This window comes from Tamandua tetradactyla, chromosome 15, assembly GCF_023851605.1.
Source record: "Tamandua tetradactyla isolate mTamTet1 chromosome 15, mTamTet1.pri, whole genome shotgun sequence".
NCBI lineage: Eukaryota > Metazoa > Chordata > Mammalia > Pilosa > Myrmecophagidae > Tamandua > Tamandua tetradactyla.
The window spans coordinates 8067420-8081766 of NC_135341.1; the positions used below are offsets into that span (position 1 = coordinate 8067420).

The 14347-nt window shown below is 39.7% G+C and overlaps 1 protein-coding gene across 15 annotated transcripts in view; it reads right to left on the reverse strand.

Annotated features, from left to right (window-relative positions):
* Positions 1-13500, reverse strand: part of CHL1 (cell adhesion molecule L1 like) — a 200902-nt gene extending 187402 nt beyond the window's left edge. For 5 of the 15 annotated variants that reach the window (XM_077128675.1, XM_077128665.1, XM_077128672.1 and 2 more), the window contains exon 1: positions 13307-13499. The gene's annotated coding sequence lies outside the window, so the exon portion shown is untranslated. Of the gene's footprint in view, positions 1-8443; positions 8528-12243; positions 12263-12297; positions 12432-13294 lie in introns of those variants that run through there. The other 10 variants (XM_077128676.1, XM_077128668.1, XM_077128674.1 and 7 more) reach the window with 6 other exon arrangements.
* Between the last annotated feature and the right edge of the window lie 847 nt (positions 13501-14347).

The window sequence follows — 14347 nt, forward strand, 5'->3', positions numbered from 1 at the left end:
CAAGAAGAAGCTCAACATCATCTTGGGGCCTCTAGGCCAGTCCAGAGCCATCTGAACACCACCAAGGAACTCCAGTCATAACCAATTGGAACAGAAGATATTACCTGGCCTGGTTCTGCCAGAATTCCTGATCCACAAAATCATGACATTTAATTAAAATGATGATTGTTTTAGTCACTAAGTTATGGGGTAGTTTGTTAGGTAACTTGAACAATGTCCCTTCATATTTTACATGAATTGCTACGTGGTCACATTTTAGAATCATTTTTCATCATTTCCCCTTTTAGCTATATACAAACCTCCAGACACTTTCCTTACCAATGACAAGCAGCTTGTATATTTCCCAACGGAAACTCCAGGAATCTCATATGCTGAGCACATACCAACGGAGGTCTTAAATAGTTCTATGCCATATGGTGAATTCCCCGTACACGATTCAACAAAATAAACGATGGAAGTAGAATGAGCTAAACTTCAGAAGTCAATAGGATGGCAATAGTACTTACAAAGCATGGTCTCCCTAAATGATAGTAACAAAAGATACACTCCATGGTACAATCTTGCAGTGGGTAATACAAATCCAATCTACAAATAATAGTACCTTGGAGATGCAGTTATTACTGCATTGTTTTTAAAGGGAAACCTGTCAGGTTGGGTTCTGTATATAAGTTAACATTTTTAAGTAGTTAGCATTATTAGGAAATGAGGTCCCATATGATCCTCAGATAAATGAGGCTTAATCCTGTTGAGATACAACAAAATTTTCTTTTCATGTCAAAATATGCTGTAATTTCTAAGTAAGTGAGGCCCACCCAGGTAGTCATTATGATTTCTGCGTTGTCTTCTAGTCTTTCTATACCTCTCCTTACTGAAGAGATGTTAACTATAATTTCTTTTGTCTGTGAATGAATCTGCCAAATTTCTTATCCGCTCTAATTTTTGCAGTTTATAGTCTGTCTTAAGACTGAAATAAAATAGACAATTTTATTTATTAGAATGGTTTAAATGAAGAGTAAAGAGCCACTGAGTAAGAAAGGCCTTTCCACAGTAAAATGCTTGCACTTACGTGAATTTTCTCCAGAGACAGAGATTTAGTTTGCTGTGAGGCTTTTTGTGTTCCAATTTTTAGATGTCTGCCTTGAATTTCAATACTGGAAGCAGCTGGTGTGTATACTCCAGATAAAAAATGTTATAATTATCACTATAGTCATTGTTCTATTTTATATTTTTTACTTTTTTTTTTGCAGTACTAAAACAGCATGAGGGAAAAATGACCTTTTTTAGGGCAATAAGTAAGAGAGATTTATATTACCTTGTGTCATTAATTTAGGACAAAATCTACGTATTGTCAAAATAAATTGAGATTGAAGGGATATATTACCATATATTAATTACAGATAAATAAACTAATCTATATAAGTCAATACCCCAAATTTTATTTATTAAGATTTTTGGACTGGGGGTAGCTGCATAATTGTTTCCATTTTCCACTTGATTTTTTGCAGTGAATTGAAAACAGTGTACATTCAATCCCTCCCCTTCCACATAAACATAAAACCACTCAAACAAATCCATTTCATTCATGTAACCAGTATCATATAATCAAAATGGCACTAGAATGCAATTTTCAAAGGAAGGAAATTGCAATGAAAACCCAGTTGAATAAAACCTAGACCTTTGCATTTTATACTTTTCATAGTATATAGAACCAAATGTGCAAGCAAACTAGCCTCTCACTGAGGATAAGGGCTAGCTTTCAGTAGATACAATCAAACCAGTCTCCACTATGAGCATCTAGTCTGTTAAACCCATGACTTAACTGACCTTGGAAAATGCTGACACACACCATTCTGTCCATCCCATCAGTTCTGAATTTAAAGGGACAAAGGAAGTAGAAAGCATGCTTAATTGAGGCAGTAAATAGTAGCTATAGCAGATTGTTTTACTGTTTAAATACAGTAATGGGTTTTTAATGGCTTCTGTCCAAAATTACACCCTAGAAAAATGGTTTATTAGTAATAATAATAGCTGGCACTTTTATCGTCAAAGCACTTTACAACTATTAGCTCATTAATCCTACAACTGCCACTGGGAGACAGTGGTAAATGTTTCTTTCTTCAGTTTACAGCTGTAAAACAAGAAAACTGAGAAGAGTAACTAAGTTCTCAAAAGATTTTGAACATGGAGGTCAATTTTCAATTCCAATAACTCAAATCAATTTGTATACATGATTGGATGACATTCACTCTGTTGACTGCCAGCCTATTTCGAGTAGTTAAGGTCAAATCCAATTTACCTGAACTTGACTTAGAGAAAGCACACGAGTTGCACCTGAATCATTCAATGTTGGTCTTTTAATAGTATTTCAAGCAAATCAATTGTGTTCAAAATCTATTCAACTCAAATCAATTACATGCAGAAACTTGCATGCATGGAAAAAAAGTCTGTTGAGCCCCTTTGAAATCTAGCTTCTTGGGGAATTGCTAAAGGTCACAAAGAGAATTGGGGTCAAGGTCAAATTTAAGCAGTTCTGTTTTGGTTTCTCTTTTCACCCAGTCACTCAGATCTCCTTGATTTTACAGAAAATTGTATCTGGGTCAAATTAGTGAACAATAATGAATAGCCCTCAAGAGTCTATTTTATTAGAGATGTAGTCTATAGATGTCAAAATCTCTGTTTTTTTTTTTTTTCAGTTTACCATTGTGAGCAATGTTTTCAATTTCTTGCAATTGTATAATGCCTTAAGTATTCTTTATCTCTTTACAAATTTTCTAATGAATGAATCATTCACTGTATTTCTGTAAAATACATCTTCAGAATAATTTCCCTAAGTCCCTGAATTCACAAGATAAGAATAAATGTATCTATTGAGAAGTCAAGTGCATGTATCAGAAAAGCAGGAATGGGTCAAACAACAGACTAATATTGAACCCATTTTGTGTATTCCAATGAAATGGGATCTACTGGCTAGCCAAAGCAGAAAGTAGACATATTTTTTGCTCTCTATTACACAAAAAAGCAGCCTTTCAAGACACTCCACATTTGAGAATGCTATTTACATTATGCACATTAAAAATAAATATTAATGAACACTTAGGGCTCTATCTGAAATTTGACAAAAGTTTTACACCTTAAGTTTTCTTTCCAGAAACCTATAACCTCCAGATGGTTCCTAGGCCAGATAAATCTTGAAACCTGGAAGGGCCAGCCTCTCCAAGAACATCAACTAGTTCAATCTTCCTATCCTATGTTATTGACACCCATTTCAACATGAAAAAGTTAGAATGGGCAGAGCCCAAATATCCCCCAAAGATTGGGAGAAGGAGGAAAGGAGAAGACAGAGTTGTATCAGTAAAGATAGGATTTAACAATGACTATGACTGCTGAATCACTATATCAACATTTCTTTAAGCTCCAGTATTCTTGGAGTAGCTAGAAAGAAAAACTTGCAGTTGTGGAATTGCAATCCATACCAAACTTTGAAATAAGTTCTATAACTACTTGTTAAAATTTACTTAGAAATTTGTTGCTTTTTTGTATATATGTTATATTCCACAATAAAAAAGTTAAAATTCAGAACTCTCTCAAAAATCCCAAATATTGGCCATTGTCTGGAATATAGTGTGGTTTTTATTTCCTTTCTTTTTATTTTTGGCCCAAAATCTTATGTTAATTAACAACTGCTAATACAGCAATGCCATTATTATAAAGTGTCATTCCTATGATCAGTGTCATTTACAAGCCATTTTCAAGAACAGTACCTGCCATTGCCAATTATTTCAGTCTTGATCTGGAGAGACGTTAATACTTTTGGAGATCCCACTATGTCATGCAATTTGTTCCATATAACACCCACATGCAAGGAAAATCCATGCTTACTGATATTATGGAGCTTCAGAAACACTTTTACCAAGTAATAACAAATGGTAATGAACGCTGGCAAATGCTATGGGGAAGGAGAAGGTTGCTTTTAACATATAGTGGTGCCCGGGGGAGGACTAGGCTCAGTCAGAGCAACACATACCTCTGTGATATGATTTGAGAGAAAACACAAATACCCTTCTCTTCCAGTATGTTTCCCTCATGGAAGCCACTTACCATTGTTTCTCTGCAGTAAGGATTTTAAGATCTCTTTAAAATGTCACCATTCTTTGGATGGCAATGCATTATGTAATACCTTAGGAGGATTCCTTTCTAACTTTTCCACATGTTTGCCAGAGAGAATGGGACATAGAGCAGGTAAGTTTGGATGGGAAGCAGGGAGGAGAGATAGTCCACAATGAAGATCAAAGTCAGAGAATCCTGCTAATCAGATGGGCCCTGAAGAATGTTGAACACTTCCAAAAGGAAAGTCCATAAGAGAAGCATATGGAAGCTGAAGGAGTATGGCGGGCCCAAGGGGAGTGCAGCTCATAATAATTAAGAGCTTGGGGTTGAGAATCAGGTACTTCCAAGTTTTAGTCCTGGCTCTGCTGCTTTCAAGCCATAGTGTGTGACTGTATCTGTGTGACCCAGCTCACAACAGGTATTACGATAGCAGTATTTTCTTCAAATCGCTGATGTGGAGACAGCAAAACACTCAATAAATGGTGGCTATTTAAATATCTGGTACAGCCTTAATCCTGTTTCTACCACAAAGTAGTCATACAATACAAGCTTTTTTGAGGTACTGGTCACTATCAATGTCTCACAGAACTCATAAAAATAACATAAAAAGAGGAAAAATCTATCTTCCCTACCTTTGGAGAGGACTGCATTCAACCCTGGAAATAAAACTGATGACTTCTAAAATATTTCCCATAGAATCATTATAACCCTTGATATATATGTTAAGTTTGGATTTGCTAAAATAAAAAAAAAGAAAAAGGAAAGAGGGAAGGTGGGAAAGAAAGAAAGAAAATTGACATTTCTCTTTTATTTCAAATAAAGAAATCTGAAAATAGAGTTGGCTATGAACAGGGTTACAAATCAGGATATGTGAACTTTACTTCTGGTTTCAACACGCTCCTCTTTTAACCAAAGAACCATTCTAAACCCAGCCACAGCCTGCCAGTGGTGTCTAAGACCCTGCCTTCCAGAAATTCTATCTGCAGCAAAAACCATCTTTGCCACATCTTCCAGGAACCAAGGTTGGCCCCATGAACAGACAATACTCAACTCATGGAGGGCAGAGGCACATAAATTCATGATTCTAGCCCACAGTCTATACACAAGGGAGCCAGCTATTTGTCCTTGCTTCAGTTTTTCCATTTATAAAATGAGTCAAAAAACTGTCCCCTTTTTTATTTTTGTTTTCCAAGTGCTTTAAAAGTCAAAGAAGACGATATAGGAAAATTCTCTGAGAAGCATAAAACAAGGAAATAATGCAGGGTATTATGGCTTTTAATAGAAATATTCAGAAGTAATCTTAACCCCTAGAAATGAAATGTGAAGTATCAGAGCCTCTGAAGAAGTCAACATTTACCTTCCACTTGAACCTGAGATGCACTATTTCCTTTAAGCACAACAATATATAAAACATCCCCTAATAAGCTAATAATCTGTCACTTTACATTCTTTACTGATGGTCTTCAATGCAATAACAAGCTGAATCCACAGTTAATGCTGATAATACTCAGATCATCAATGATTATTCTTACCCAATTACCTTTTATTACATAGGTGAATACATCCCTGAACTCTGGAAAGCACAAACTCCTCATATCAGGATACTATCAATGCATTCTTGACCTATTCCCCCATCTCCTTCGCCCTCATGCCACTATATGAAAAAAGAGAGATCCCACCCCAGAGATGCACATGTCCAGGTCACAGAGACTTCAGGCTGCTAGGCTATTAATTAAGAACATTTCCACTTCCCAGCCATGACATCTGCAATTCCCAGCATTCAATCACCACTTCTAGAATAAGCTTCTGTACTAGAGGAACCTCTGCTAAAATGCAAACCCACTACCTTAAAAGCTGTAATACATTTGACTATATTCTTGTGCATGGTTCTCTCTGCTGTATCACCTCTCATCTCAGAAAGAAGAGGTAAGGTAAGGGAATGGGCAAATTTATTTTGAGGTTTGGAGGTTACAGCTAAACATACCTGTGGATTCCAGCATGCCTATGTGGGGCAATGGAAGCAGAGAAGAGAAAGAAATAACAAAGGAAAATGGAACAAGATAGCTTTGAATGGAAATCCAATCTGTTTCTCCATTTTGCTTTAGTTTTGGCAGTGAAAACCTCATCCTTTCCTCCAACCCCTGTTCCATAAATTTGAAGGCTTCAAGGTATGCTGGATATTCATCACTGACCACACCAGATCCAGGTCCATTCTTTCTTTCCACCATCCCAATTCCTGCTGAAGGACCTGACCTCTAAAGACCACTCTAACTAGGCTCCCTTGCTCCTCTGACTGCTGGTGGGTTCAGACACTCTGAGAAAGAAGCAGGAAACGTCAGGACAAGAGGAGAAAGGTGTCTTGTGATTTCACAGTGCTTTGTTCCTTTATCAAAAGACTGCTCTTCCTGGGGTGGTGCAATGGCGGCTCAGTGGCTCGGTGGCAAGAATTCTCACCTCATGAGCTGGAGATCCAGGTTCAATTCCCAGAGCCTGCCCATGCCAAAAAAAGAAAAAGAAAAAACAATTGCATCTTGTCTAGCAATCAGTCCCCAGAACTGCTGCTCATATTTCTTTCCACTAACTTCTCCTGCCAATCATCCTTTCAGGATGAGAGGCAGTATCAGCTCCAGGGGTGCTTTACCAGCCCTTGTTGGTTTTTCTTAATTTGTCCCCTCTTTAAACTCCTTTCAACTACCCTTTGTGAGTATGGCCTACATGTAATTAAAGACCAGTAGGAAAGTGAGAAGAGTCCATGCTTTACCTTAAGAAGACACAAAACTATGAGTCCTTTAAGGCCATTGTGGACATATGTATTGCACAAGAATCAGAAATTCTTCATTCTTCAAGCCTTTAGAAGAAAGGTAATGGATTCATAAGTGTGCCAGATTCCAGGCAGGAAACAAATGTGTGAAGCAGAATTGATGTAAGGCAATAGGAAGCAGTGGGATTCTGGACAACTGGAGAACTCCAGCTATGTCTAAATGGGAGAGGCTACTCAGCTTCAGCCAATGACCCTCCTTTTCACCTGAGTATTCAGGCCCAATGTTCTGAGAACTTCAAGTTTTTCAAGATAGGCCAGAGACAATGGATTTTTTTATTTTATGTGAAATCTCCGGCTTCTAAATGTTAGCTGAAATATCTCTTATACACTCCTTGGGCCAAACAAAACATATGCAGGACGGTTTCAGTCCATGGGACACTGGTTCAGATACTACACAGAGACAGTACCTCCTCCTTAGAAAAATGATTCTTTTCTTTACAATAGAAAACTTATAACAAGAAGGATAGAAAATTTTATCTACACAGCTCTTCTGTACACAGTAATTTAGTGGAAAATCAATAGTTCTCCCTCTCTTTTGAAAATTCAAATCAAAATGGGGAATCATTCAGTACTCAAGTCACATGAATCTAGTCAACTCATTTAATTTCAGCTTGGCTCACTCCATTCAACTACAAAATCAGGATAATGACTTCTTTCCTGCCATCTTCTCATAGACATTTGGCCAAGAAATGAAATAATACACAGCAAATGAAAAGCACATCTGAGCTTTTCAGAGAATAAAATGCTATTCAAACCAAAGGGATTAGCAAGAAAAACTTCACAGGTTTGCCAAAGATTTTGTTGTTGTTGTTATTTTCCAACCACATTTCATTACATCAAAGTAACTGTAAGTCAATGTCTCGGACCAACCTGATTTATGGAATATCTACCCAATCAAAAGCCACGGTTCTCAAATCTGGGGACATATTGGAATCTCATGGGGAGCTTTCAAAGATACAGATACTCGATCACCACCCCAGAAATTCTGATTTAATTGGTAAGGGAATTTTCAAAAGCTCTCCAAGTGATTCTACTTCGCAGCCAACCTTGTGAACCAAGGTATGCTAAGGCATCTTTCAAATATGTGAAAAAGATACTAATATTATATTTGCATACAATTGATGCAGGTATCAACAGTTTTCGATATGACAGTACCGTTTACTGATCATGCGGTGTTCACATTTATTCACATACATGGAGATACACACACAAATTTATTTTTATCTTTGTCTCTTCCTTCATGCATGATCATGGTTCTGAAAGGATAATAACTATAATAAAAATAAAGCATTTATTGAGTGGTCAATAAGTGCTAATAAGCTATCTACATCGCCCTATGCAAATGCTCACAATAACCCACATGACCTGGGTATTGGTAAAACTCATTTCTACAGAATAGACTGAACCTTTGAGAAGTTCAAATGACTTACCCAAGGCCACACACCTGGAAGATGGCAGACTTCGATTCTGAACACCCACACCCTGACTATACAGTCAGTACATTTAACCACTTACCATTCTGCTTTCTCACTGTGCCAGACACTATGAAGTTTCATGGGATGAATAAAATCGGATGTGCGCCCTCAAGGAGTTTATGATCTGAGAAAGGAATTGAGATGCGTCCTAAAATTCATAAACTATTTAACAAAATGGTACTGTCCCTAGAGTCAAGGATAGGTAGATCAAAGGATGGGCAACTGATTGTTCTGCTAAGTTCCTATTTTTGCAACTACAGGAGAAATCACATGTACCCAAACATCAAAGGGCGAATGGGATAAGACCTCCAGGATAGAAATCCCGGTGAAAGCACAGAGTGTATTTACATATTTTCCAATTTCAATACATTTGTTTTATTATTCTTGCAATCATTTACCAACATAATAACTATTAGACATTTATAGCTTCCCCCAAATTTAGCTAATTGTCAGTTTAATTAGCAAACCTTGATTTTGGAAGAGTTCCTCTCACCCAAACTCTGTCTTTGATACTGAAATTACATGGACACACACAGACACAAATTGAATAATTTGACTTCCAAAAATGATATACCAGTCGCATTCTTTTTCTAGGAACAAAATAATGTGAAAAGGGGATAAAAATTTTTTTACAGAAAGTAAAAAATCTGAAGTTAATATGTTTTCTCTTTGTATTTTTATTATCTAAACACAATGGTAAGATAAGCGGATCATTTTTTATCCACAATACATAAAATCTCAATTAGTTATGGTCTATTTGTGCCCTGACTAAAAACATTCGTTAACAAAACAGAATTTTCTAGCTTACTGGATAAATATACCAGAAGAAATTGCCGAATAATATTAGGTTGCCAAGCAACCACAGCTCTACTCTCTCCTGTTTGTGATCAATTCTACTCATTCATCAAGCTTCCTAACCCAGTGTTAAAGAATTCCAACAGATTTGTTCCTTGGGAAAATTATAGTGACTTTTGGTACCACAATAACACATATTCTCAGAAGATAAACTCAGATGTTCTTTTGATCAGAGGGATGTGTTAATTCATTGTTCTCTACATGGTGCTAATGAGAAAACTATAATTAACAACCCTATTCCAACACACACAAAATAAACTGCAGTAATTAGTAATGTTTAAGGTGTTAACCAACCTCCAAAATTAGAAAACACAGAATCTTTCCTACAATAAAGATGTAGAGAAAGGAGAAAACACCACATTTAATTAAACTGAGAATTGTTTCCATCCCCCTCCCCCACCTAAGGAGGTGGAGGGAAGCAGGAACAGCTCACCAATATGCAAGAGATTTCACTTTAATAACAGATGAAATGGTTCAGTATCAGTCTATTTGTAAGTAGACATAAAATGCTGGCAAATAATGTAATCTGTTTTTTGAAAGAATACTTAGCACAATATTTTTCCAGGAATGAATAGAAGGAATATTATGCATTCACTCATTAGCTGTGTTAACTTAGCATATTGTATGTAAATCACCATAATAATTGCATTCTTTTCAGACTGAACTAGTTAGAATGAAGATGTAATCAAAATGCTCATAATTGAAAATATACTATTCTCAGTCTCAGTCTGAAAAAGTAACAGCAAACACTGATTGAACCAGATAGTATAGCACACCACTGAAAATAGCCTTAGTGCAGAGACAAGTTCATCCTCTTAATTACACCTTTGCATGTCATTAGCTCCCTAAATTTAGGACTTATCAACTCCTGATCTATCATGATTTTCTACTGTAACCCTTTGTCTTTGGCCTAACTTTAGCATTCCACATGCATTACTGCTTAGTTTTTAAAGAAAAATACAAAATGATGAAAAGCTAAATTTTGTTTTCAGAATATATTAGATCCAATTTCTCTGTTGCCTGTCATAAATCAAAGGGCAAAATAATTTCCAATAAATGAAACATTTAATGCCAAAGCTCCTGGGAAACAATATGTAAATGATCACATGAATTTCAGGCAAGCTGTCATACTAATTCCTCAAGGTATCTTTTAAAGATGACATACTCACTGTGAAAATGGGGGTGTTGTCTTGCAAAACCCAAACTTAAAGCAATACTCTATAACCTGAATTAATACTCACAGGGCTTCCTGACACTCATTTCTTCAAATTTAACTCTATTAGTTCCCACTGATTACTTAATTTTCCTTTATCAGATAAAACTACTGTAATCTTGATAATTACCCTTACATAATTCTCCATAAAAGTGAATCAGGCAAAATTATTTCAACAAAGCAATCGGGTGAAACGACCTCCTATCTTCAAGGATTTCAGGAGTAAATTATAAAATCTGGCTTCTATCCAGTAAAAATTTTCTAGGCGAGATTTATTTCACAAAAATCACTAGAAAGTTTTATGATGGCAACATCTGTCTAGACTTACATGCCTCAAGTCCATATTTTAATGAGCAATTTTAAAAAATTTACTTAAAGCAAGTTCATTTAATGGGATAAATTACGTTAAAAGTAATAAACATATTATAGGCAATATCAAATCCTGCCCATGGGTATACAGGTTCCTCACCACAAGGTTATTGGTGCACCTATATAACCATGAAGTAGCAGTAAAAATCCACAGACTTATCATTCAAGGAAGAGACCCTTAATTATAGACACAACAGAGAAAAATCCAAAAAATACATATATTAATCAGCATGGTCTTGTGGTTCTGCAGTGAGGTGGGTACAAACATGCCCTGAAAGAGATTTTAATGAACTGCCATAGCCAGTATTCACACCTACAAGGTAATAACTATTTGTCTCCATTGATTCGTTGACAATATTCAGGAGCTTGCAAGGAATGATTACACACCAGGCTCTGCCATTACCAGAGGTAAATCCACTGCAGCACTTAAGGCCATAAAATGGAAAACCAGGGTACACATTAGACTCTAAAACCAAGCTAAATTATGAAAGCCACAAAGTGGTCCATCACAAAGCTACCGAAATGAAGACAAGCTCAACTGTGACATTAGTAGGTGAAAGGAGGAAATACAAAATCTTACACACAAAGCCATGGAATAAACTTTTCTCCTTGTCACTAAGTTGCCCGAAATAGCTTTCTAAGCTTCTCCTTCTATGTGTACAGACAAGCCAACTTGACCTACAGTCGGCAAGTCTGTCTGTCCCAATCCGCTGCAAGCCAGAAATTTGTAGAAGTTCGACCAGACAAAAAATAATATTAATGATAACTGAAATCACTGAGGTGTTAACCATCCTTCCAAATGAGAAAACACTGAATTTTGCCTTAAAAAAAAACAGAGAAATGAGACCACACCATATCTGATTAAATTGAAAATTAATTAATAATAACACCATTAGCAACAATAACCTTTGAGTGCTTACTATGCATCAGGCACTGGACTAACCTCTTTACTTACATTATCTTATTCCAATCTTGCAACAGCCCTATAAAGAAGGTACTGATATCATCCCTATGCTTAGAAGGGGAAACTGAGGCAAGGAGTAATTAAATGGCTCCTTCAAAGTGACGAATCACAGAGATGGTGGAGCTGGAAATCGAATTTACGTGGGCTCCACAGGAGACTGCCTTGGGCGAGCCCAGGTGACTCACCAGTTGCCCATCTCCGGGAACGCGCACATGCCCCGCCCACACGCATTTAGCGGGAGCGCGCTTGGCGCGCGCGCGCGCTCCGAGGCGGCCACTTGCTGGCTTTGGGGGCTGCTCCGCCGCTCTCGCGCACCAGACTGAGCTCCCGCGCCGCTCGCTGCGCCTCGCGGCTGGGCCACTATACACCTGCCCTCCGCCCCTCGCCTCCCAACCCCTTTCTCCTGCCCATTTTCCAAGCCGACTGTCCCACCACCCACCGTGCGTGCGCCCTGCGCGCTGCCCCCGCGTGGGCACCTGGGCCCGCGGGTTACCTGGGCAGCGGCGGCTTCTTCCGGCTCTCGTTTTTCGCAGGAATTCCTCAGCCCTGCCCCTGGCTGAGAAAGTGTAGCTCGCAGTGAACGAGAAGAGTGGGAATGCAGGGGCCGGCGTTTTCCAGCCTCCCGCCTCCAATCCCTGCTCTCCAAATTAATCACTTTCTCTCTGTGCCCTCCCTCCCCACGCCCCACGCACACTCTCACTGAGAGAGAGAGAGAGAGAGAGAGAGAGAGAGACAAAGAGGAAGAAGGGACCATCCGTGACTGGCATTTCTAGCTCCCCCAGCTCGGCTACTAGGGAGCCATGGCAACCAGACCCCCAGCCTGTCCTCTCGCCCCCACGGTGGGCTCGGGAGGTGGAGCCCCTGCCCATCCTCCCGTTTCCTCGCCCCCATCTCCACCCGTTCTGTCCTCAGATCACCCATTCCAGGCTGGGGGCAGGTAGGAAACCCCGTTGGGATCTTGAATCCTGAGAGTGGGAGCAACACTGGCAAGGGAGAGAGGGAATGAGCCCCAAGACCCAAGAGATGGGCGGCGGGTAGGGCAAAGGGAGTTTGGAACGATCGCCAACCCAGCAGGATCTCGGACCCCCACTCCAGAGAGGCTGGAACCCACTCCAGAGGGTGGGAGGCGGAGCGAGGTTGGAGAAGATACAGAGGGTCAACCCACCCATAGCCAAGGAGTGAAAGTCGGGGCTAGGGGCTCGGTGGAGACCTTGTTTTTTCCATCCATCTCACCTGACTGCTGCCTGAATTCATCCTCATCCACCTGGGAGCGGGCCTGGGAAGGGGGTGTCCATTCCCGGGTTGGGGCTTAGGGACCTCGGACCATCTCAATTTAGGCATGGACTCGGCGCACCATTTCCTTTCCACAAATGGGTTGACCCCTCCTTATAGGAGCAAATCCTTAACCGTACCCCATCTCGCCCAGAGTTGGCTAGAGAGGGGGTCAGGGGAGTCCCAGGCTAGCAAGAGAGATTTAAATTGACCCCCACCTCACAACACACCTGAGTCGCCTCCGACACGCGATCGGTCCGGCCCCTTCCCTCGGGAAACTTCTCTCCCAAGCTGGCTGGGAACGGGGACGCGCAGGGTCCAGCCGCTCTGGGCGGATCCAAGGGAGTTTCTCGTCCCGCCGCTCCCCGCGGATCTCCACGCAGATCTGCCTGCGGAGACCCCGCCCGGCCCCTCCCGCAGCTGGCACTAGCCGGGAGAAGGCAGGACCTGTTCTGGCGTGCGCCCGGATCCACGCCCTCCTGGCAGAATCTGGCCGGTGCCTCTCTTTTCTCCCTAGGTTCTGCTTCGCCACCCCTCACCCACGCCGCGTTCCCTCCTTTTGCACACTCCCACGGGACAGGGAGAGTTACAGCATTAAGACGTTATTCCACATTGAAAAGCAAGGGAGGAAGCCAAAACTTCCCCCCTCATTTTCAACATCTTTGGTGAAAAGAGGTAGGATCTCCGCCACGTTTTTCTGCCAAAGAAAAATTTAAAAGGCATCCCTCCCCTCTCCCGACGGTTTCACTTAGTACATATTCCAGACACGGATCACCAGTCTGGTTTTCCCCGATTGCTGCATGTTTGAGGGATGCGGTGTCATTTACCTAATACACATATTCTCCTTGCTTTTTCTCCTCATTTAGAGGTGCGTTGGGTCTTGCTGTTTATACTATCAGCTGCCATATTCGTGTATATTTAAATTTGGGACCTTTCACTGTCACCATTTTAAAAATTTTGTTCTGTTTAGGGTCCCACTTTTACCATATTGTTCCCAAACGTTTTTCCTATTTATTTTCTATTAATTTACTACTGTAGAATAGTGGAAAGCCTTGGGTACTTATTTCCTGTGCAAAAAGTCATTTCTCATGCCTAAATAATTCCACCAACATAGATAAATATTTGTCTTAAGATCTTAAAGTCAATATAGCAAATTTACAGGCTTTTTGCAATATGTGATTAACATTGCCCCGGTTTTACTTTTTCCCCCACCATGGCAACCATAATTATATTTTCCAAATGTTTCACATAATACAACTTTTAAAAATCCT